At 34.5% G+C, this 22,686-nt stretch overlaps 1 non-coding gene across 1 annotated transcript; it reads left to right on the forward strand.

Annotated features, from left to right (window-relative positions):
- Positions 1–301: 301 nt before the first annotated feature.
- Positions 302–408, forward strand: LOC121216736 (small nucleolar RNA R71). The gene has a single exon (XR_005912907.1). It is a non-coding gene; the product is annotated as a small nucleolar RNA R71 (small nucleolar RNA).
- The last annotated feature ends 22,278 nt before the right edge of the window (positions 409–22,686 follow it).

Genomic DNA, 22,686 nt, shown 5'->3' on the forward strand with positions numbered 1-22,686 from the left:
TTGCTCAGCTGCAAAACTATTAAACCTATTAGCGGTAAAATTTTTAAGCATTGAGGATATTGATGATACCTGAGATGCAAGTGAAGTGAGAGTATCCACTTCATGTATTCCAACTACTCATCTTCCTGACGCTGCTCGATTGGTTGGCCATTGATAATTGTTGTTGGGAATCCTCTCAATGATTTCATAAGCTTCATTATAAGACTTAGAAAGAAGAGCACCATTAGCAGAAGCGTCCACTACCATCCTCGTGTGTGCATTGAGACCATTATAAAATGTCTCAAGTTGGATGCAATGTGGGATTCCATGATGAGGGCACTTCCGTAATAATTCTTTGTACCTTTCCCATGCCTCATACAAGGACTCATCATCCGTTTGATGGAAAGTAGTGATCTCATTCCTTAACTTAGCATTCTTGCTAGGCAGGAAATACTTCATAAGGAATCTTTCTGCTAACACTTGCCATGTGGAAATTGAATTTGATGGCAATGAGTTCAACCAGGCTCGAGCTCTGTCCCTTAGCGAATATGGGAATAGCTTCAATGTAATGCATCTTTAGGTACTCCGGCTAACTTGAAAGAATCGCTCACCTCCATAAACAATCTTAATTGAAGATGAGGACTTCGGTAGGCATTCCACTGAATTGGCCTACTGTCTGAAGCATCTAGAACATGACTGGCTTTAGCTCAAATTGTTGTGCCTCAATTTTGGGTCTTCTAATACCCAGATTAAGATCATGAAATATTGGAACGGTATACTGTCTTAAAGCTCTATCCCTATCATCAGTAATAAGGACAGGATTTTGAGTAGGGTATGCTCTGTTTTCTTGATTCAAATTGTCGAGGTTCATCTCTTCGATCCTTCTCTGACTTGCTTGTCTTCTTCACCGTAAAAAAGTTCATTCAATCTCAGGGTAGACAGGGAGTAAATCGATAATTTGGTCAATACTTATAAACACCTAAAATAATCACAGAAAAATTAATTAAGTTCAAATTGAATAGAAAAATAAACCAAAATGGAAAACTAATAAATTCACAAATAATGACCTTTTAAAACAGTCCCCGACAACAGCGCGAAAAACTTGGAATGACAAAAGTTTGCAAGTGTACACAATCGCAACAAGTAATTAAGTGACAAGTAAATGTCGAGTTATTGTACCCACGGGGACTATGACAAAAATATTTATGAATGCAATTTAAAACACTTTGGTGAGGAAAAATATTTGATTTGAGGAGGTGATTAAAAACTAAGATTTTTAACTAAGTACAATAAATAAAGAGAAAATAAAGTTCCAATGCCTGATTTCAAAAGATGATTTTAATCAATATGACATAATTGTGTTAAATTAATTACATTTCTTAACTTAGAATTATTAAACTCATGTTTATGTTGTTAGGAATAAATTCACGGCAACTCGATAATTTGCTAACTTATGAACATACTTACCTACCAAAATCTATTTATCTCTTGACTATATCTCTATGTCAATTCAACCGATTAAACAAAATTTAATAAGCAAATGTGTTAATGCACATACAAACTTATGAAATTTAAATAATCTTTTGTACATATCTCTAGGCCAATTCAAATAATTAATTCAATTTCATAAGCACATAAAAGACCACATGAGGTAACAATGTATTTCCATCTTGAAACAGTTTAATCACAATAATCTTGCAAGTTATGCAAGGCAAATGTATCATTAGATACCGTTGCTAATTTAACCTTCAACTACGTTAGATGATTAAACATGCACTGATTAAGTATCGTGTCAATTAATTACAATTTCAATCCGTTTAAATAATTAATTCATTAGTTACATTACAATTGTAATGCAAGAATAACTTAGTCATGGTTTTACTTAATCAAACATCTTACGGAGGCCTATAACAACACAAACACAATTTTAATAAATTAAGTAGATGAAACGCAATTAACATAACACAAATTGAATTTAAACTATATCAATTAAATTAAACACTTCAACATCACAAATATTCATAGACATATTCTTCATAACAACAACAAAAATTAAAAGGATAGGGAACAAGAATGAAATTCGATGTTTCTCCTTGGCTTAACTGGTTTGCTCCACTCTTCCTTCTCCTCTTGTTCTTGTCGAACCAAGGCTATTATGAACACTTTAATGTTGCTCCAAATTGTGGATGAATGACTCTTTTTCAAGAGGTGAAATAGGCAAGAGAATAAAGAAAAATGGAAGGGAAATGATGAGGGGATATTGAGAGAGAAGAGATGAGATGAGAAAAGTTGAGGTGTGTTTCAAATGAGCAGCAAAGGGGGGTTTTTATAGGTTGAGAGGGCTGCTAAAAATAGCCAAAATCAGCAGCCAAAGAGCCCTCCCTTGGCCAGCCACACATGTGGCAACATTGAAGTTTTCGAACTTGCTATATTAAGGTAGGGGCAAATCTAGAAAGGCACAAATAGTGGAGGGGTTTGTTTGCAATTTGAAAAAGTCTACAAGGGCCATTTTGAAAGCTAATTAATCAGCCAAGAAAGCTGATTGGGTCAGCATGTGGGACGGTTTTGGGTTGCCCAGTACTCGATCGGTTCGGTTTTCTCAGTTCAACTCAACTGGGCCACTTTTCATAATTAATTAATTATAATTTATTTTACTCAAATTAAATTGGATATAAATTAAAATTAATTATATTATGAATTAATAAACACAATTTGGACTGTCTTAGGCTTAAAAATTAATTTGCCTTGATGCTTTAAAAATTGTTTCTCAGTTTTGTGTTTCTGCTAGTGTCTATCGAGCCATTTTTTGCCTTCTGTGCAAATCTATTGAAAATAATCAAAATTAATAAAAATTAATTATAAAATTAATTAAAATTCATTATGTTAATATTTTAAGTACAAAATAATTATTTTATAATAATTATATATTTTTCGACAAGAATTTTATCGAACTTGCATGAATTTGAGTTAAAAAGGCATGAATATTTTCGTGTTTCTGGTTTGGCATGTTTGCAATATGGTTAATTAAGGTATGCTTGAATATGGAATTTAGTTAAGTGTGTTTGTATCAAAAATGACCAGTTGGGTATATGTTGGTGTAGTTCAATTTGGTCAATTATGGTATAACTTGGTATGGAATTAAGCTAAATATATCTAGATAGGTTATGGTCAAATATGTATAAGTTTAGGTATATGTGTGTTTCAGATGCATGATAACAATAGTTCAAATGGTAAGTTATATTGACAAGGTATATGTTAAGTATGGTATGTTTTAAAATGGTAGCTAGGTAACCAATGCATATGCAGTTATGTTTAATGCTTGCTTTTTAGGTGCCATATATGCCATATTGGTTGAAGGAAATTGTAACAATCCGATTAAGACCCTAATCAGAACAGTGGTTTCTGGACCATGAATCTGAGTCATAAAAATATTTCAAAATTAATTTCTGTGCTTATTTTGTGTGAATTTATATCTGTGAAATTTTCGTGATTTAATTTTGTCGTTTAGGTGTCCGATTAAATAAATTGACTTAATCGCGTAAAATGAAAATTCAGTGGTTTTTTCTAAAAAGGGCTAAATTGTACTTGGCTTTTTAAATGGAAGCCTTAAAGTTGCAATAAGCCCAATATTAAGTGTAGTGGACGGTTAAGGACATATGTTATATGATTTTATTATTATATCATTAAGGTTATTTAAGTAAATTGGTTAATAAACTTATATATGTTAAAAAGAAAGTAATCAAATTCATTTTATTTCCTTTGTTCTTCATCACTGAAACTAAACAAAAGGAAAGAAAAAAGAGAAAGCCAGGTTTTGACACTTACTCAAGCTCAATCAAGGTTCGTTTTTGATAATTTCTACATTTTTGAGATCGTTACTTAGTAATCTTCAAGACCCAAGCTTTAATTTTTTTATTTTGATGAATATTTTGAGTTGTGCCATTGTTGATAGCCTGTGATTTTTGTTGTTTGATGATGAAAAATGAAAGATATGCTTTAGATTAGCACGTTTTGTATTGGAGTTTTTGATGATTTTGAGTAATTAGGACTAAATTGCAAAAATAATAATTTGAGGGACTAAAATGTGAAATTAATAAAATATATGGGCTTGTATAGATATGGGTACCATTCGGCCTAACATGGATACTTTGAAATTTTGTGTATTTTGTGTTTTGTGCAATAGGGACTAAATTGTAAAAATTGTAAATGTCAAGGGTAAAATGGTAATTTTCCCATTTATGTGTTTTTGGACTAAATTGAATGAAATATGTTTGAATGAGCTTAATTTGAATATGTTTAGATCAAGAACCAAAGAAATCAAATTTGGACCGGGGAAAAACGAAAGTTGTTGACTAGCAGCCCTGTCTTGTTTTACGACATCCGAGGTAAGTTTATAAGCAAATAGACGTGTTTAATGGTAATTAAATGCTAAATTTATATGCTGTTATTGTAACACCCCGTACCCGAGACCGTTGCCGGAGTCGGACACGAGGGGTTCACAGACTAAATTCACTTACTATCACAGTCCATTTTAAAAATTTCTAGGCAGTTGGCTAACTGCGTCACTATCACCTTAAACATCATATCTTGAGTTCCAAAACTCAAAAATCAGTTTCGTAATTTTTCCCTAAAACTAGACTTATATGTCCATCTACAGATTGTTTTCTAGAATTTTTGGTCTGGCAAATTAGTACAGTTTATTAGTTAAAGTCTCCCCTGTTACAGGGTGCGACTACACTGACCTTCATGTATTACAACTTGGATATCTCCCTGTAAAAGGTTTCAATACTGATGTTGTTTGTTTCTATAGAAACTAGACTCGAAAAGGAATCTATTCATATATGGCATGACTTCTAATTATCTCTGGTTAATTTATAATGAATTTCCAAAGTCGGAATAGGGAATCCAGAAACCGTCCTGGCCCTGTCTCACGAAAACTTTAACAACTCATAATATACTGTTCATATGAACGTTTCGTTTCCTTACTTTGAAAATAGATTCATCAAGGTTCGATTACATAATTTATCCATTATTTAATTCCATTCCTACTATTTTTAGTGATTTTTCACATCCACATCACTGCTGCTGCCAGCATCTATTTTTAAGGTAAACTTTACCTATTTCATGATCCTCCATGGATCAACCAGAGTTTGTCATACATATACCAAAAGTGATCATGAATAACCATTCCCATGGCTAACCGTTACCAACATTTCCATACCTCTCGACGGACAACATACAAAACGATTATAATGCTATGATCAAAGTATATTTAAGCCATTTTCGCATGGCTATCCAAATTTACACAAAACCAAAGGGTCAATGACCAACAACAAAACGGGTAGTCCTATACATGCCATTTCAAAGTTCAACCAAAAGTATACCAAAAGGAGCTTTGATAGTGTGGGCGACTTCGACTTCAAAATCCCGAGTCCAATAGCTGAAGAACCAAAATCTATAAAACAGAGAATTAAATAAACGGAGTAAGCATTAAATGCTTAGTAAGTTTTGAGCAAAGAATTTAAGCACAACTGAAGTATAGCATTCATACAACTAAACGGATAATCCCATATATACATATTCTCAAATCATTCCTACTTCACATTCCAATCCCTATATTCATACATAAGGGATCATCTTAGCCAAATACCGGAAGCTCATTACTCGACTAAGCGAATATTATTCGAAGGGAATCAACTATTCCAATGCACATACGAAACATACCTCATTGTTGGGATTTTACAAGCGTATTAACTGAAATTTTTACAGCAAGATCGCTCATTCCCGAATCACATACCTTCGGAATTTAACCGGATATAGCTACTCGCTCAAATGCCTTTGGGACATAGCCCGGTTATAGTAACTCGCACAAATGCCTTCGGGACTTAACCCGGATTTAGTAACTCGCACCAATGCCTTCGGGCTTAGCCCGGAATTAGTAACTCGCACAAATGCCTTCGGATCTTAGTCCGGATATAGTCACTTAGCACAAAAGCCTTCGGGACTTAGCCCGGATATCATTCGAATAACCAAGCACATATATCAATAAATCATGACACATCCGTATTTCATTTTCATTACCAAAGCTCAAACACAAGACACTTATCACACTTGCAATTTCGGCTCAATAGCCACATACAAAGAGCATGATTTTGATTTGCTTAAAACATGATCTAATCAAATCATAATCTAAGTTCTATTACTCAAAAACTTACCTCGGATGTCGTCGAACGATTTCGATGGCTATTCGATAACTTTTTCCTTTCCCTTATCCAACTGTGGTCCTCTAAGCTCTTGAGCTAATTCAAACAAATTTAACTTATTAAAGTCTCATTATGCTAGCTTATGGCCGAATATGACAAGGAGTTTAATAGGTCATATGGCCACCCTTTAGCTCAAATACACAATGGTCATGCGCATTTTTAATCACATTAAGCAATTTAACACAATTCATTTGAACATCAAAAGGGGACCTCAAGGTACTTAGCCCATATATACATTAGACATTAGAGTCACATATGTACGAAATCACGAATCGAATTCAACATATTAGCTAATATTCCCCTTAGCCGAATTTTCTAAGTCAAGATAAAGCCATCAATATGCTTACCTTTGGCCGAACATACACATCAACTTATGTACTCATTCATGTGGCCGAACATACATGTCTATGTTGAGGCCGATTGCAACACTTAATACATTCTACAAGTATGGTCACTTGTATGGACTAAACACCATTTTGTTTCAAGTTCAAAACTTGGCCAATACACATATATACACTAGTAAGGCATCCTCTCCCTTTCCATCAATTCAACACATGCATTACTCATTAATATACAAAATTATATTCGGCCTTAGCACACAACTTGCTAGTCGATTCTTCTCCATCTAGCAACTAATGCACATATGTGCTCATTTGTTAGACTCTACTTCATCTAACAACAACCATATTTCCCTTCTACTTCCTACCATGGCCGAATGCATCACAACACCATACCATTTCAATTTTGGTCATGGTTAAACAAAGAACTTAATGTCTCACTCAAAAATGCTAAAAAGAAGATTCAAGAGTCATCAATCCACCATCACATGCATCATTACAAAGCTTCACTTTTAGCATGCAAATGACATCAATACAAATCCACCTTAGCCGAATATCATTTCCATGACATAGTAAAGATTTGAACCATGGGCTAGTTAGAACTCAAACTAACAACTAAAAACATGCATGAATCTCATGGACAACATCAAACATACCTTAGTCTAGCAAACCACCATAGCCGGTTTTCTCAAGCTCTTCCCCCTCCTTCTCTTTCTTCTATTCGGCCAAGAACAACCAAAGAATGAAGCCTTTTTTTTTGTTTTCTTTCTTCCATTCACGGCAAAGGGAGGGGCATGGATGAGACCATTTTTTTTTTCATCACTCCTCCCTTTCATTATTTAATTACCATGCTCATTATTTTATTTTTCCTAACATACATCACTAGCATAACATGTTTGTGACATGTTTCCACCCATAGCATGGCCGGCCACTATGCTTTAATTTGGCTAATTTGACATGCAAGGATAAGCACTTTCCCACATATATTAATAGGCCACTTGAACACTTGCCTAGCATATTTCTAAATTGTCTCACATAAGTCCCTACTAATAAATTTCACATACACTGACCAAATTAAAGTATGGAAATATCACACAAGCATTTACGCACATCATAAACACATAATATAACCTTTAATTATTTATAAGACTCGGTTTCATGGTCTCGAAACAACTTTCCGACTAGGGTCAATTTAGGGCTGTCACAGTTATAAAATGTTAGTATTTATATATGTTATGGCCGAACATGGATAGACTTGGCTACTGCACTTTCGATTTTGTTTCAACCGAGTTACGACGTCTGAAAGCCCCGTATGAATGTTAGGAATAGTTAGGATACATATGTCATGAAATAGGATTCTGATATATGTGTGCGAGTAAGACCATGGCATCGATATGTGATTTTGATATGTGTTTACGGGTAAGACCCTGTCTGGGACAGTGGCATCGATATGTGACTACATGTAAGACCACGTCCAAGATGTTGTCATTGGATGACTTGTGAGATTATCCGAGTGTCCTATCAAATTCTGAATGGTTCGTCGGGAAAATGAAAATTGTGTTTGGAAGTAAAATACGAGCTAAAAGGGCCAGGTATGAATTTAAATTGTTGACTAACAGTAATAATGTAAGTATGTATTTGATATTCGTTCTTTTTATGTGTATTTGGTAATACAGAACATAAGTGAGACTGAAATGTGTATTTGGCTTTGTGGCCAAATAAGTTGAGTATCAATGAACAATACATAATAATGTGCAAGTGTGACTATGCGAAATCGGCTTTATAAGATATATATAAGTGTAACATTATGATATGATTTTTGAGCTTATGTTTTTTTTAAATATATGTGTGCATGATTTTTCTTTTATAATTAGTTGTTTTGGAAGTTGATTATTATAGGTTTGAATGACCATGTTAGTATTCGGCCTAGGTGGAAGAAATGGTTTATGGAAATTTCTTAAGTATTTTATTTGAAGTCTTAAGGTCGAATATTCTAATATTATTATAATTTGGTTGATTATAATAAATTGAATATGTCACTTGGTTGTTTATTTGCTTATGACTTACTAAGCTGTGATAGCTTAGTCTGTGTGTTATGTTACTCTGTTTTGATAAATTTTGGAGTCAAGCTACAAGCTCGGGGATTGTCAGCAAAGTTCATTACACTATCAACTATTTTGGTACCTTTATAAGTTAAGCTCGAATTATGGCATGTATAGGCTGGAACATATATTTTTTGAAGTATTGATATTGGTTATGTAACTAAGGCCATGTGAAAATGGCTTGCTACTTACGATTAACTTTGATTTTATGTGTGCTTAGCTATAATGCTTTATGGTCTTGATTATGAAATATGTGGATATGCTTGATTGTGATTTGATTTGTGGTAAGTATATTATGTATTGGAAATGGCTTTATTTTTAAGTTTGAATTTAATTATGTTGGGCATGGTTAAATCTATTTTGATTAAAATGCTATATGTTTGGAATTATATGTGTTAGGTATTATGTGTTTTGAATCGGTTTGCTGATGATGATAGATAGAATGAGTAATCGGTTTTGTAATTAGCACTATTTGGAGATTATGTTCTTGTATATAAACGTGTGTGGTGAGCTTGTTAAATAAGTCAGCTTGAATAATGCTCTAGTTGGTGTATGTGATTTTGCTGTATAAATATATGTATGTTCGAGTGATACATATTACTATAAATCAGCTAGGACTTGAAAAGATGGTAGTAGTTTATTTCGGTTGGTGAGTGGTTTTAATGAAGTTTTGAATTTAATTAATATATATGCTAATTGATGAATTGGCCTTTACATTTATATATCTATGTACCTATGATGTCTTGGTTTAATAAAATATGCATTTGTATTTAAAATCAAATTATTATTTGGAAGATTAATTTGATGACCGAATCATAATTAATTAGTTGGGTTGCTTTTGTGCAAAATTAGACAAGATAATTAACATGAGATTTGAGAGTACATTAAATCATTAATTGTGTGTTGAATGGTAATTGTTTGCATGTAGATGATTCAGGTCATTTATATTAGTATGTGAGTTAAGTTTGATAAATTTAAGCAATGATGGTTCGACAATAATCCAAATTTGATATAGTTCAATATGCATGATGTGATTATTGGTTCATGAAATGTATACATATTCATATATAATCATTCGGTGAATTTGTCTATGACATTTAAGTTAAGGAACAGATTAATATGTGAATTCTTTTAATTGGTTTAAGATGTGCATGTAAAGAATAAAAAGTTAAATCTTTTATTTTTAATTAGAAATTCGATTACCAATGGAGTGTTGAACATATGATGTGCACATATATAATATGATTTGTTTTCAATGAATGTTTAATATTTAACTAATTATATGCTCATATTTATATGATTATAATTTGAGTTATTATGGGTATATCCAGAATTGTGCTTCTATTCAGTAATGCCTTACAACCCTATTCTGGTGACGGATACGGGTTAGAGGTGTTACAAAAATTTGGTCATTTGAATTGGTCATATTATGTATGTTTTGGTATGTTTTAATACCTTGGTCATATGTGCAAATGGCTTGTAAGGGTGTGATTGAATTGGGTGAAAGAAACGGCTTGAATTTAACCTATTTCTAGTCTGCATGGCCTAAGACACAGGCGTGAGTCTCAACCGTGTGTGACACACAGCCATGTGACACAGTTGCGTCTCCCCTATATGTATAAATGGTTGCATTTCGAAGGTTACATGGCCTGGAACAGACGTGTGGCTTGGCCATGTAGTCCAAGTTAAAGAGTTACAAGGGCACGGATATAGGCTGGGACACGGCCGTGTCTCCCCCGTATATATTAACAGTTTCATTTCAAAGTTTACATGGCTTGGCACACAAACATATGGCTTGGCCTTGTGGTTCAAGTGAAAGAGTTACACGTCTACGGATATGGGCTAGGACATAGCTGTGTGACCCGTTTACTGTGAATTTTTCAAACTTTTTTGTTAAGGTTTCATATGTTCCCAATTTAGTCTCTAATCATTTCTAAAGTGTTTCTAAGGCCTCGGGGGCTCAAATAAGGGCCGATATGCATGTGTTTGAATGGTTTATGCTACAGTAATCCTATTCTCGTGACAGATACAGGTTACAGGTGTAACAAGGTGTGTTACATTTAGTGGTATCAAAGCTACAGTTTAGTCGATTCTCGACCTGGACATAACCTATACAAGTCTAGAAATACATGCCATTATATAACCTGTTATAGTGTGATAACTCTTGACATGTTTCGAAATATGTTTTCATATAGAAATGACATACAACCGAGCCAACTTTGATAAAGTTGAAAGTAACACACAAGCCTCTATTCACGGAGCAGCGTAGAGTGGCACTAGGCCGATACATGAGGGCCAAGAAGGAGAGGGTAAGGAAGCCTTCTTCCTTATGATGAATGAATGGTTTACTGAGTTCGAACAAATGAACCTGATGGCTCAACGACCTCCACCCGCACCCGTTCCCCAATTGATTCCTATAGTTCCTCAGGGTTTGGAACGAACTATTGATAAAATTTGTAAATATGGGCTGAAGAATTTGTAGCTACAGCTGAAGATGATCTGGAGAAAGTCGAGTTCTGGTTAGGAAACACGATTAGGGTTTTTGATGAAATGTCGTGTACACTGGTACAGCATGTAAAATGTGTTGTATCTTTGTTGAAAGGCTCAGCTTATCAGTAGTTGAACACTTTGGTTTTAGTGGTGCCGAGAGAGTGTATAGATTGGGAATTATTTCAAACTTAGTTCTAAAAGAAGTATATAAGTTAAATATTTCTTGACTAGGAACATAAAGAGTTTCTCGAGCTTAAGCAAGGCCGAATGACAGTGTCGGAGTATGAGAGGGAATTTGTTAGACTAAGTAAGTATGCCTGAGAGTGTATATCAATTGAGGTTGCCATGTGTGAAAGGTTTGAAGACGGGTTAAATAAAGACATAAAGCTATTAGTCGGGAAACCTGAATTGAAAGAATTTGTCATTTTAGTTGGCTAAGCGCATAAAGCCAAAGAGTTTAGCAAATAAAAGAGAAAAGTTGATTATGAAGCTAGAGATTGAGAAAGAGATCAACTAGAAAGTCATACCAGTCATCATCGAAGAAATTGAAAGAACATCATAACTTTCGACAGCTTCAGTGGAATATTCCAGTAGAGATAGAGGTAAACATCATGTGAATCCAAAACCTTAGGCTACGTCTGTAGTGAGTGTAGGTAGTGTCAGGGCAACCGGCTTGATTACCAACAATGTAATAAATGACACTTCGGTGAGTGTAGATTGAAAAACGAGTCATGTTTCAGATGTGGTTGATTTGAGCATTATCTCAGAGATTGACTAGAGAGGTCAAAGAAAAAAAAGGCTCAAAATGTTCGATCGAGCAACATTACCGGGAGAAGTACACCACCTTGAAACCATGAAAATTCGAGCAATAGTTGTACTGGAACAAAGACTCTGCTATGAGATTTGACGCACGAGCACCAAGTAAAGCTTACGCAATCCGTGCATGAGAGGAAGCTTCACCGCCAGATGTTATTATCAGTAAAATTGCTATCCTTAATACTGATGTTACTGCTTTGATTGATCCGGGATCAACACATTTGTATGTATGCACGAATCTAGTGTCAAGTAAGAATTTACCTATTGAGTGCACTGAATTTATGGTTAAAGTAGCGAACCCCCTAGGTCTATATGTGCTAGTTGATAAGTTTCTAAAAACTATACTTTGATGATTCGGGGTTGTAACTTTCTAGCCAATTTGATGTTGTTTCCTTTTGATGAGTTGGACGTGATTTTGGGTATGGATTGATTGGCTCTGCATGATGTTGTTGTAAACTGTAGACGAAAGCTTATTATGTTAAAGTTTCAGAACGATGAAAAGCATCAAATTAAATCAGATAGACTAGATAGTATGTCTAATGTTGTTTCGGCTATGTCAGTATAGAGATATGTTAGAAAAGGCTGTGATGCGTATCTTACATATATATTTGATTCTAGAGTTTCTAAGTTGAAGCTAGAATTAGTTCCAATGGTATATGAGTATCCATATGTGTTTCTAGAGGAGTTACCTAGGTTACCACCAATCAGAGTGGTTAAGTTTGCTAATGAGTTAGTACAAGGAACATCTCCGATATTGATAGCTCCTTATAGAATGGCACCTACAAAGTTGAATAAGTTAAAAGCACAGTTACAAGAGTTGATAGATAGGGGTTTTGCTAGACTTAGTTTTTCTTCTTGGGGTGCACTGGTTCTATTCATTAAGAAAAAGGATAGATATATGAGATTATGTACTGACTATCGACAACTCAATAAAGTTAACATCAAGAACAAGTATCCATTGTCATGTATTGACGATCTATTTGATCAATTGAAAGGAGCAACAGTATTTTCAAAGATTGACCTTTTGTCCTAGTTACAATCAGTTGTGAGTTAAAGATTCAGATGTGCCGAAAATCGCGTTCAGGACTAGGTACGGACATTATGGATTCCTTATGATGCCATTTGGTTTGACTAATGCACATGCAGTATTTATGAATTTAATGAACAGAATTTTCAAATCGTATTTAGACAAATTCATTGTGGTACTCATTGATGCTATCTTGGTTTATTCACAAGATGAGATAGAGCATGTCGAGCATTTGAAATTTTTTTTGCAAACTTTGCATGAAAAACAATTATTCACTAAGTTTAGCAAATTTGAATTCTAGCTTCGAAATGTTTAATTTTTGGAACATGTTGTATCAGCCGAGGGCATCAAAGTTGTTCCAAACAAAATTTCAGCTGTTGTTAATTGGAAGCATTCGAGAAATATATCTGAGGTTAGAAGTTTTCTGGGATTAGTTGGATATTACAGAAGGTTCGTTAAGGAATTCTCGATGATTGCTACACCAATAACAATATTATTACAGAAAGATGTTAAGTTTGAGTGGTCTAAGAAATGTCAACAAAGCTTCAATCAGTTGAAAGCATTGTTAACCCAAACACTGATATTAGTTCAGTCAGAGTCAGGTAAAAACTTTATGATTTATAGTGGTGCATGTTTAAATGGATTGGGTTGTGTTTTGATGCAAGAAGGCAAAGTGATAGCGTATGCTTCCAGACAGTTGAAATCGCATGAAAAGAATTATCTGACACATGATTTAGAGCTTGCAATGATTATTTTTTCTTTGAAGATTTGGCGACACCATTTATATGGTGAAAAATGTCATATCTTTACATATCATAAATGCTTAAAGTATTAAATGTCACAAAAAGATTTGAATTTAAGATAGTGTAGATGGCTCGTGTTATTGAAAGACTACGATTTGATCATTGATTATCATTCGAGTAAGGCAAATGTAGTTGCCGATGCATTAAGTAGAAAGTCTCTATTTGCTTTGAGAGCGTTGAATATACGATTGACGTTGTCTAATGATGGTTAAATCTTAGCTGAATTGAAAGCTAGACCGATGTTTTTACAACAGATTTACGAAGCCCAGAAATGCAATAATGTGTTGTTAGTTAAACGAAATTAGATTGAGTTGACTCCTGATTTAGACTTTCAAGCTGGCTTCAATGATTGTTTATATTTTAAAGGAATAATTTATATTCCAGGAAATTCAGATCTCATTCGGAAGATTTTGTAAGAAGCTCGAAATAATAACTTGTCTATTCATCCTAGTAGCAACAAGATGTATGGTGATTTGAAGCAAATGTACTAGTGGTCGGGTAGGTAACAGCCCGATTTTAGGGCTAGTTGGAGCAATGGTTTTGGGACCACGAATCTAACTTATAAAAATCAACTTTTATTATATTTTGATGGTCTACAGTTTTATGGAGCTATTCTGTGAAAATCTCGTTCTAAAATTTTGACGTTTGGGTACTTAATTTAGTAAAAAGGACTAAATTATAAAAAAGTGTAAAAGTTAAGGTCTACTTGTTAAAGGTGTCCAAATTGCTATGAGATTTTAATTAGAGGTCCTTAGTTGGTAATTAAACCATTTGTTAAGTTAGTGGACAAAAATGAACATGGTGAGATAAAATTTAAAGTTTGGCAAACAAGGCATTTTGTTCATTTGGTAAATAAAAGAATAAAAAGGGAAAATCAAGTCAAAATTGTGTCTATCTTCTCCTACCATGGCCGAAAATCTCAAACTCATCATATCTAGGGTTTTGTCAACTTTCAAGCTTGATAGTAAGTGCATTCTAGCCCCTTTTTTAATGTTCTTTACATTTTTAAAGTCCTCATAACTCGATTTACCTATTTCTACCATTATTTTGAAGTAAGGTTCATGTTTAAAAATTTACCCATGTGTGGCATGCATGTGTTTTGATGTTTAATGGTAGAAAATGAAAGTTTGATGTGTCATAAACAACTTTTACTAAGTGATTTTTCATGGAAATACCTAAAAAGAACCTATTTGTAAAAAGATGTAAAATGGGTAGTAAAAATCTGATTTGATGAAAAATGTGGGCTGATATGAGCATGTATATGGTTCAGATAGGCTTGGGTAACAATGAAATTGAATACATTTCATTTTACGAGCCTAGGAACTAATTTGTAAAAGCGTAAAACTTTAGGGGCAAAAAAGTAATTTTTCCATAATGTGATGTTTGGAATAATTTGAGTAATGTGAATATTAAGTAAGCTAAATTTGTTATTATAGATCAAGAAAATTGAAGTACGGACCTTGATCGGGGAAAGAATAAGTTGTTTGACGATTAAATCCTTATCTACTTTTTTTGGTGCCAAGGTAAGTTCGTATGTAAATAATGCATTGTTTATTTATGTTTTAAATACTTTAATATTGTATGAATTTATGATTGACTCTTGGGATGAAACTGACAAAGGATGACGAGTGAGAAATATCCTGGTTGAACCTTAGGAATAGTTAAGATACAAATGTCATGACATTAGGGTTAGTTGAGATTACGTGTAAGACCATATTTGGGATATGGCATCGATATGAGATTTCGTGTAAGACCATAGCTAGGCTATTGGCATCGATATGAGATCCCATGTAAGACCATATCTGGGATATGGCATTGGTATGGTACTATGTGTGTGAGATATCCTGAGTATCCTTTAGTATTCCAAGTGGTTCAACGGGAAACTTAACGGCAATGTTAAAGTTGGGAAAGACTATGGTATGTTGTTAACGATTATGGTGAGTTGCAAGTTGGTACAGGTATGTACACAAAACTTATGCTTAATGAGTTCAATATGTGATGAAACCTCGGATTGGTTTGATCGAGTAAGTTATGATGTTAACATTTTAAATACATCTATGCTAAGCTTGATTATGAATTCACAATGACATTTATGTTAATTTACTTTATGTTAAATATATGTTAAAGTGTGTTTATGTTGCCTATTATTTGCATAAGAACTTATTAAGCTTTAAAGCTTACTCCCTTTCTTTTCCCTTGTCTTATTGTGTCACCAAGCCAGCTCAGGGATCGAAGACGATCGGAGATCCATTCACACTATCAAATTATTATTTTGGGTACTTATGATTTCATTATTTTGAGTATGGCATGTATAGGGACTTGGTCATTTTGTTATGTGTCATATTTGAATTAGCCAAATGTGTTGGCTTTTAATGATTGATAATTCATTTTGTAAATGGCTATTGAAATTGGCTAATATTGGCTTAAGTATATATATGCATATGATGATGTTTTCATGGATGGGCGAATTTACATGGATTGAGTTGATAAGTAGGCGATGTTTGTATGTGATAGATGGTTACATGTAAATGATACATTGATATTGGTTGTATGAATATACTTGGATTGGTGATGCTTGTGGTTGTGAAGGTCGGTGCAAGTAAGGATGGAAAAATGGCTTGGTAAACAGTCTTATTTTTGTCCACACGGATAGACACACGGCTTGCCTTATGGGTGTGTGATCCGACCATATGTCCCCTGCATTTTTGAATTTTAGCTTCGAATTGGCCACACGGGCAGAGACATGGCCGTGTGTCTCAACCATGTGAAGGACATGGCCTAGGGACATGGAAGTGTGCCCAGGGCGTGTGAAGTATGCACCTATTTTATGAAAAATTATGAAAATTTAATCGCCCACATGGCCCAAGCACATGGGCGTGTGACTTGGCCGTCTGACTTCATTTTATTGATGACTCATAGACAGAGAGTTACACGGGTTAAAGACATGGGCGTGTGTGACCAAACGGTCTACCCACACGAGTGTGTCCCAAGCCACATGGGTGTGTGACCCCTGTTTTGATGAAAATTTTCTAAGTGTTGGGAAGTTTTCTAAAGTTTTCAGTTTAGTCCCAAACCACTTCCAATGTATGTTTTTGGCCTCGTAGGCTCATTTAAGGGACGATATGAATGTGTTTGAAAAGTTTTAAATTTGAGTAGAAATTCATGTATCAGTTTTTAATGTTTGTTTGAGATTAAGTCTGGTAATGCCTCATATCCTGTTTCGGCGTCGAATATGGGTAAGGGGTGTTACAAGGTATGAAATGAGTGATTTTTGAATTCGTATCAAGATGTTTAATGTATCAGCAGGTTAAAGCTGAACATCAGGTACCTTCTAGTTTGTTGTAGCCAGTGATGATTCTGGAGTGAAAATGGGAACGTGTCACGATAGATTTTGTATCGAGATTTCCCTTGTCTGTAAGAAAGAAAGATATAGTTTGGGTCATCATTGATCATTTGACGAAGTCTGCTCATTTTATTCCAGTGCATACGGATTACTCTTTTAAGAGATTAGTCGAGTTATATGTTACTGAGATTGTTAAATTGCACGGGGTGCCAATTTCTATTATTTCAGATAGAGATCAGCGATTTACGTCTTAGTTCTAGAGCAAGTTGCATGAAGGTCTAGGTACCCGCTTACATTTTAGTACTGTGTTTCATCCTTAGACCGATGGTCAATTTGATTGAGTGATCCAGATACTCGAAGACATGCTTCAATGTTGTGTTTTAGAGTCCAAAGTCAACTGGGAGAAATTTCTACCATTATTTGAATTTGCGTACAACAAAAATTACCAATCGAGTATAAAAATGGCATCGTACGAAGCTTTATATTGTCGAAAGTGCCGAACTCCATTGCATTAGACTGAGTTCAGTGAGAAAAAAGCTTCACGGGTCTGATTTAGTACAAGAAACTAAAGAAAAGGTAATAGTTATTCGAAATAGTTTGAAAGCAGCTTCAGATTGACAGAAATCTTACGCGGATTTAAAAAGAAAAGACAATGAAATTCAAGTCAACAATAAAGTGTTCTTAAAACTCTTGCCCTCAAAGAAAGTCCTAGGGTTTGGTTGTAAAGGAAAGGTTAGTCCACATTTTATTGGGTCGTATAAGATTACTAAAAGAATCGGGCCAGTAACTTACCGATTAGCTTTGTCATTATAGTTAGAAAAGATCCATAATGTGTTTCACGTATCTACGTTATGACGGTACCAATCAAATTCTTCATATGTTACCTCACCTTTTGATGTCGAGATTTAGTTTGATATGTTGTACGGCGAAGAACCATCAGAATTTTAGCTAGAATAGTTAAAGAATTGAGAATGTAACACCCCTCGCCCGTATCCCTCGCCGGAACAGGGTTCGATGTGTTGCCCGACTTAAACTCAGCCAATCACACAAAAATAGTGCCGAAAAATTTCAATCAATTTAAAACTTTTCTTTTCACATGCAATCTGTCCCATATATGGGTTTACGAGGCCCAAAACATCACTAGGAAACACCTTTGGCTAAATTATAATATCAGATACTCAACATTAAAACCCTATACATGCCATAGACTCGAAATACTAGGATTTACTTACACCAATAGGGTGAGCTCGAAAGTGTGATTATATCTCCGACGAACTCCAACCCGAGCAGGTAACCGAAGTCAACAATCTATAAAACAGAGGAATGTAACAATGGAGTAAGCTTTCATAAAGTAAGTCTTAAGCAATGCAAACAAATAAACGCAATTATACTTCGATTATTCAATTTCTTAAGTGGCCATATTCTAGGTATATTGCCATCTGGCCAAATACATAAACACATAATGCACGCTCAGCATTCTTATCACACTTAATCTAAATTCGTATAACATAATTAAATCGAATACTTTCACATACTTTCACACCCTGACCCGGTGTATCATGATCATAGATATAGTTATAACATTTATTCACGTATGTATCACACTGCACGCTTATGATTCATTGCTGATCAAACTCACATATGAGTACATAATGCGTACCTGGCCCACTTAACGTACTGAATGTATTCATTTGTCAACCTAACACGAGATACCTTAGTCATGGACTTTTCTCAAATCACCGGCATTTCGCCTGTTAGGCTCGAGGCCTGATATCAGTTCACCGGCATTATAGCCTGCTAGGCTCGAAGGCCCGAATAGTATCTCACCGGCATTATAGTTTGCTAAGCTCAAAGGCCCGAATAATCAAGTCAACAAGTTCCATATAACATATTCATATCAATTAAGTACTAACATCATTCGAACGTATATAATTATACATCTCAAACACTTTTCTTTCATCTCATTTTCACACTTAGCATTTGATAGCTTATGCATAACATTTCACTCACGTTCATTTCAAACTTATCATTCGATTATAAAAGCATATTGCATTTTTACCAAAATGTTATACTTGCCATTAGGCTATATAAGCATGATACAATACACTATTATTTCATCTTTAACATTCGGCTAAACCCTTATCTTACAAGGAACACCGAATTCACATAACATATCATTTCACCGGCATTACGCCTGCTAGGCACGAAGGCCCGAATACACATCACCGGAACGAAGCCTGCTAGGCACGAAGGCCCGAATACACATCACCGGCACTAAGCCTGCTAGGCACGAAGGCCCGAATACACATCACCGGCACTAAGCCTACTAGGCACGAAGGCCCGAATATAATACCAGCACTAGGCCTACGGGATTTATCCCAGATATAATACCAGCACGAAGCCTGCGAGATTTAACCCAAATACACATCAAATTTCATGCATATTTAATCATATATTAATACATCTCATTCAACATATCACATTCGTAGTCATTTAAAACATTCGGGTATAAGCTCCATATGAACACCATCATTTACATTTCAGTTCAAAAGTCATTCATAAATATCACATATCCATTTCACCATTCAAACTTAACCCATAGTGACCATTCCACTATAAGTCATATACATAAATTATTTATCATACAACTTAATTCAAGTAGAACCAAAAGGTCACGATTCATCTAATATATACATATTGCTCACTGATTCACACACAACCTTTCAAATTAGCAATTATAAGATGGTTCCGCACATAGCCCATCCTTATCAATAATTTACGATGGTTTTACCCTTACTCACATATATGTCATAGGCATTTTTACCTATGCTTCGCAATTCACATTCATGATTCAATTCCAATTGATTTAACATGCATAAGTACATATCACATACCTTAATAATTTACTTTACGGAACGAATCCACATATCGTATTAGCCCATAGTCTTATAGCACCACACTTTTAATAGTTTACCTCATCGAAGTTCACATTTAATCACTTTAGTGCCAAGCCATATTCGGCTACCACAAAGGACTAATAATAATAATTTTATACACATCATGTTTTCCTTTAGGTATTTAATAATCACAAATCGTGATATCTCCACCAGCACATATATGGCACAGTTTATTCATTGTAACACTCATTTAGTGCATCAAATTTCCAAATCCAATTCAACTTAAGCATAATAGCCATGATCGGCTTATAGCCTTAAATCATTACATATTCGGCATATTAACTAAATAAATTTTACATTCCCTTTTCCATATTAATTTAACTCTTGGGCATATAAAAAGGAATCAAGCTTAAACACTTAAGAACTTACCTTGAATGTTGCCGAACGATGACAACAGCTATTCGATTACTTTCTCTTTTCCCTTATCCGAATTTTGCCCCTCTATGCTCTTGAGCTTGTATTTTTCTTCCCCAAATGACTGAACATTCAAGAGCTCTTTTCCTCTCATTTCTCTTCTATTTTCAGCTTTCATGAACAAGAATGAACAAAAACCTTCCTTTTCTTCCTTTTTGTTATTCTATTGCTAAACATTTTATGACACAAAATAACATATATTATTTGTGCCATACTTATGCCATAACTTCAATAAAAAATTTGCACATGTTGTCTACCATTAACACCATGGCCGACCACTACACATAAAATAGGGAGTTTGACATGCAAATCCTCCTATTTTGCACTACTATTTATTAGGCCACTACATATTAGCCTATAGCATTTTCAAAAATTTTCACATAGGTCCTATTTCATAATTTCACTCACAAATGGCAGAATCAAAGCATGGGATTTTCACACATGGACTTTCACATGAAATAAACACATAATATAACATTTGATTATTTTTGGGACTCGATTTTGTGATCCCGAAACCGCTTTCCGACTAGGGCCAAATTAGGGCTTTCAGAACTCTCCCCCCTTAGGAATTTTTGTCCACAAAAATCTTACCAGAAGAAATAGTTTCCACTCTAAAAACGTTTTAGCAAAATTCTCAGAATCATAATTTTCCATTCTTCACATGTATCTCTTTTTACCAAAAAATCTGGAACTTTGGTCTACCAACAGATCACATCATAGATACTTTAGTCACTTCATCAAATAAAACCTTGCACATGCAAACCCCATCTTACTGATCTTTTCTCGTCAGTTGATAAATCATAATCTAATAAGATTTCTTTCTTAGAAAATAATAAAATTTTTTATTCAGTTTGGATAGAAATTCTATCTCACAACCACTTCTATAATTCCACTGATTTCTTTTATTCCATATACTTGTATAATCTATTACAACCCAGATAAACAAACATTTCACAATCAGAGTTCATATGAAGATCCTTTACATAACCGTTAATCCATCTGTATACTTATTCCATATCAGAACAATAATAACATTAACAAAAATCTTATATGTCCAGATATCCAAAATCAAATAACTGTTACTCTGAACTCATTTTGAACCATCACATCTCATATACTTTTATAAGATGGAATACCATTCAATAGAAACAGAAGAATAACATCGTATGAATTTATCCTTGAATTTATTCCGATCACACTACAATGAAATCTTATAATAATAACACTGATAAGGGGGTGGGGTCGTTAAGCCTCGAATGGAACTTTCATATTTGTATACACAGATAACTTTATCACTCATCATAATATTACGCACATTGATTCAAACATTTCAAATTTCCAATTCGTTACAGATACAATTTCACATATCACAGTAATACACGCAACTTTATTTCAAGTGAATATTAGAAAAACATAAGTGAATTTATCACTATTCACACTTTCATTTCTCTTACTCAAATTACCAATAATGTCTTATCAAGTTTCCACATTTAGTATTGATCACTTGTTAATATTTATCAAATCAGAAAACGTCTTACGGTTTTGAGTACATCGCTTACTTGATGCCATAGTCCAACTATGGTCTTATACTAGTTCTGCTCTGCCCGTGCTGATGCCTATTCCTGATAGGTCTTACACTAGCACTCACTCGGCTGTGCTGATGCCTATCCGAGATAGGTCTTACGCTTAGCACAAGTCGAGCTGATGCCACGTCCCCAACGGGTCTTACACTAGTTCATCTGTCTCATGTATTGCCATGGTCCACCCATGATCTTTTCCGTCAATTCATTAGTGAACGATCATACTTATTCCCTTTCAATTCCGTCATATCACAAATATATCACAATCAGTTCAATAGCATTTTTGGATCAATTAATAATAGCTCGGTTCGAACACATCATTACCTGAGCAAAACAATTTATAAGAGCCGGGAGATATCACGCTATCACGCTTTACTTATGGCATGTACATCTAGACTCTTATACTTGCTATGTTAGTCTGAGAACTGACTAAACCATAGCTCTGATACCACTAAATGTAACACCCCTCGCCCGTATCCCTCATCGGAACAGGGTTCGAGGTGTTGCCCGACTTAAACTCAGTCAATCACACAAAAACAGTGCTAAAAAATTTCAATCAATTTCAAACTTTTCT

The sequence above is a fragment of the Gossypium hirsutum genome, chromosome A02 (genome assembly GCF_007990345.1).
Source record: "Gossypium hirsutum isolate 1008001.06 chromosome A02, Gossypium_hirsutum_v2.1, whole genome shotgun sequence".
NCBI classification, from domain to species: domain Eukaryota; kingdom Viridiplantae; phylum Streptophyta; class Magnoliopsida; order Malvales; family Malvaceae; genus Gossypium; species Gossypium hirsutum.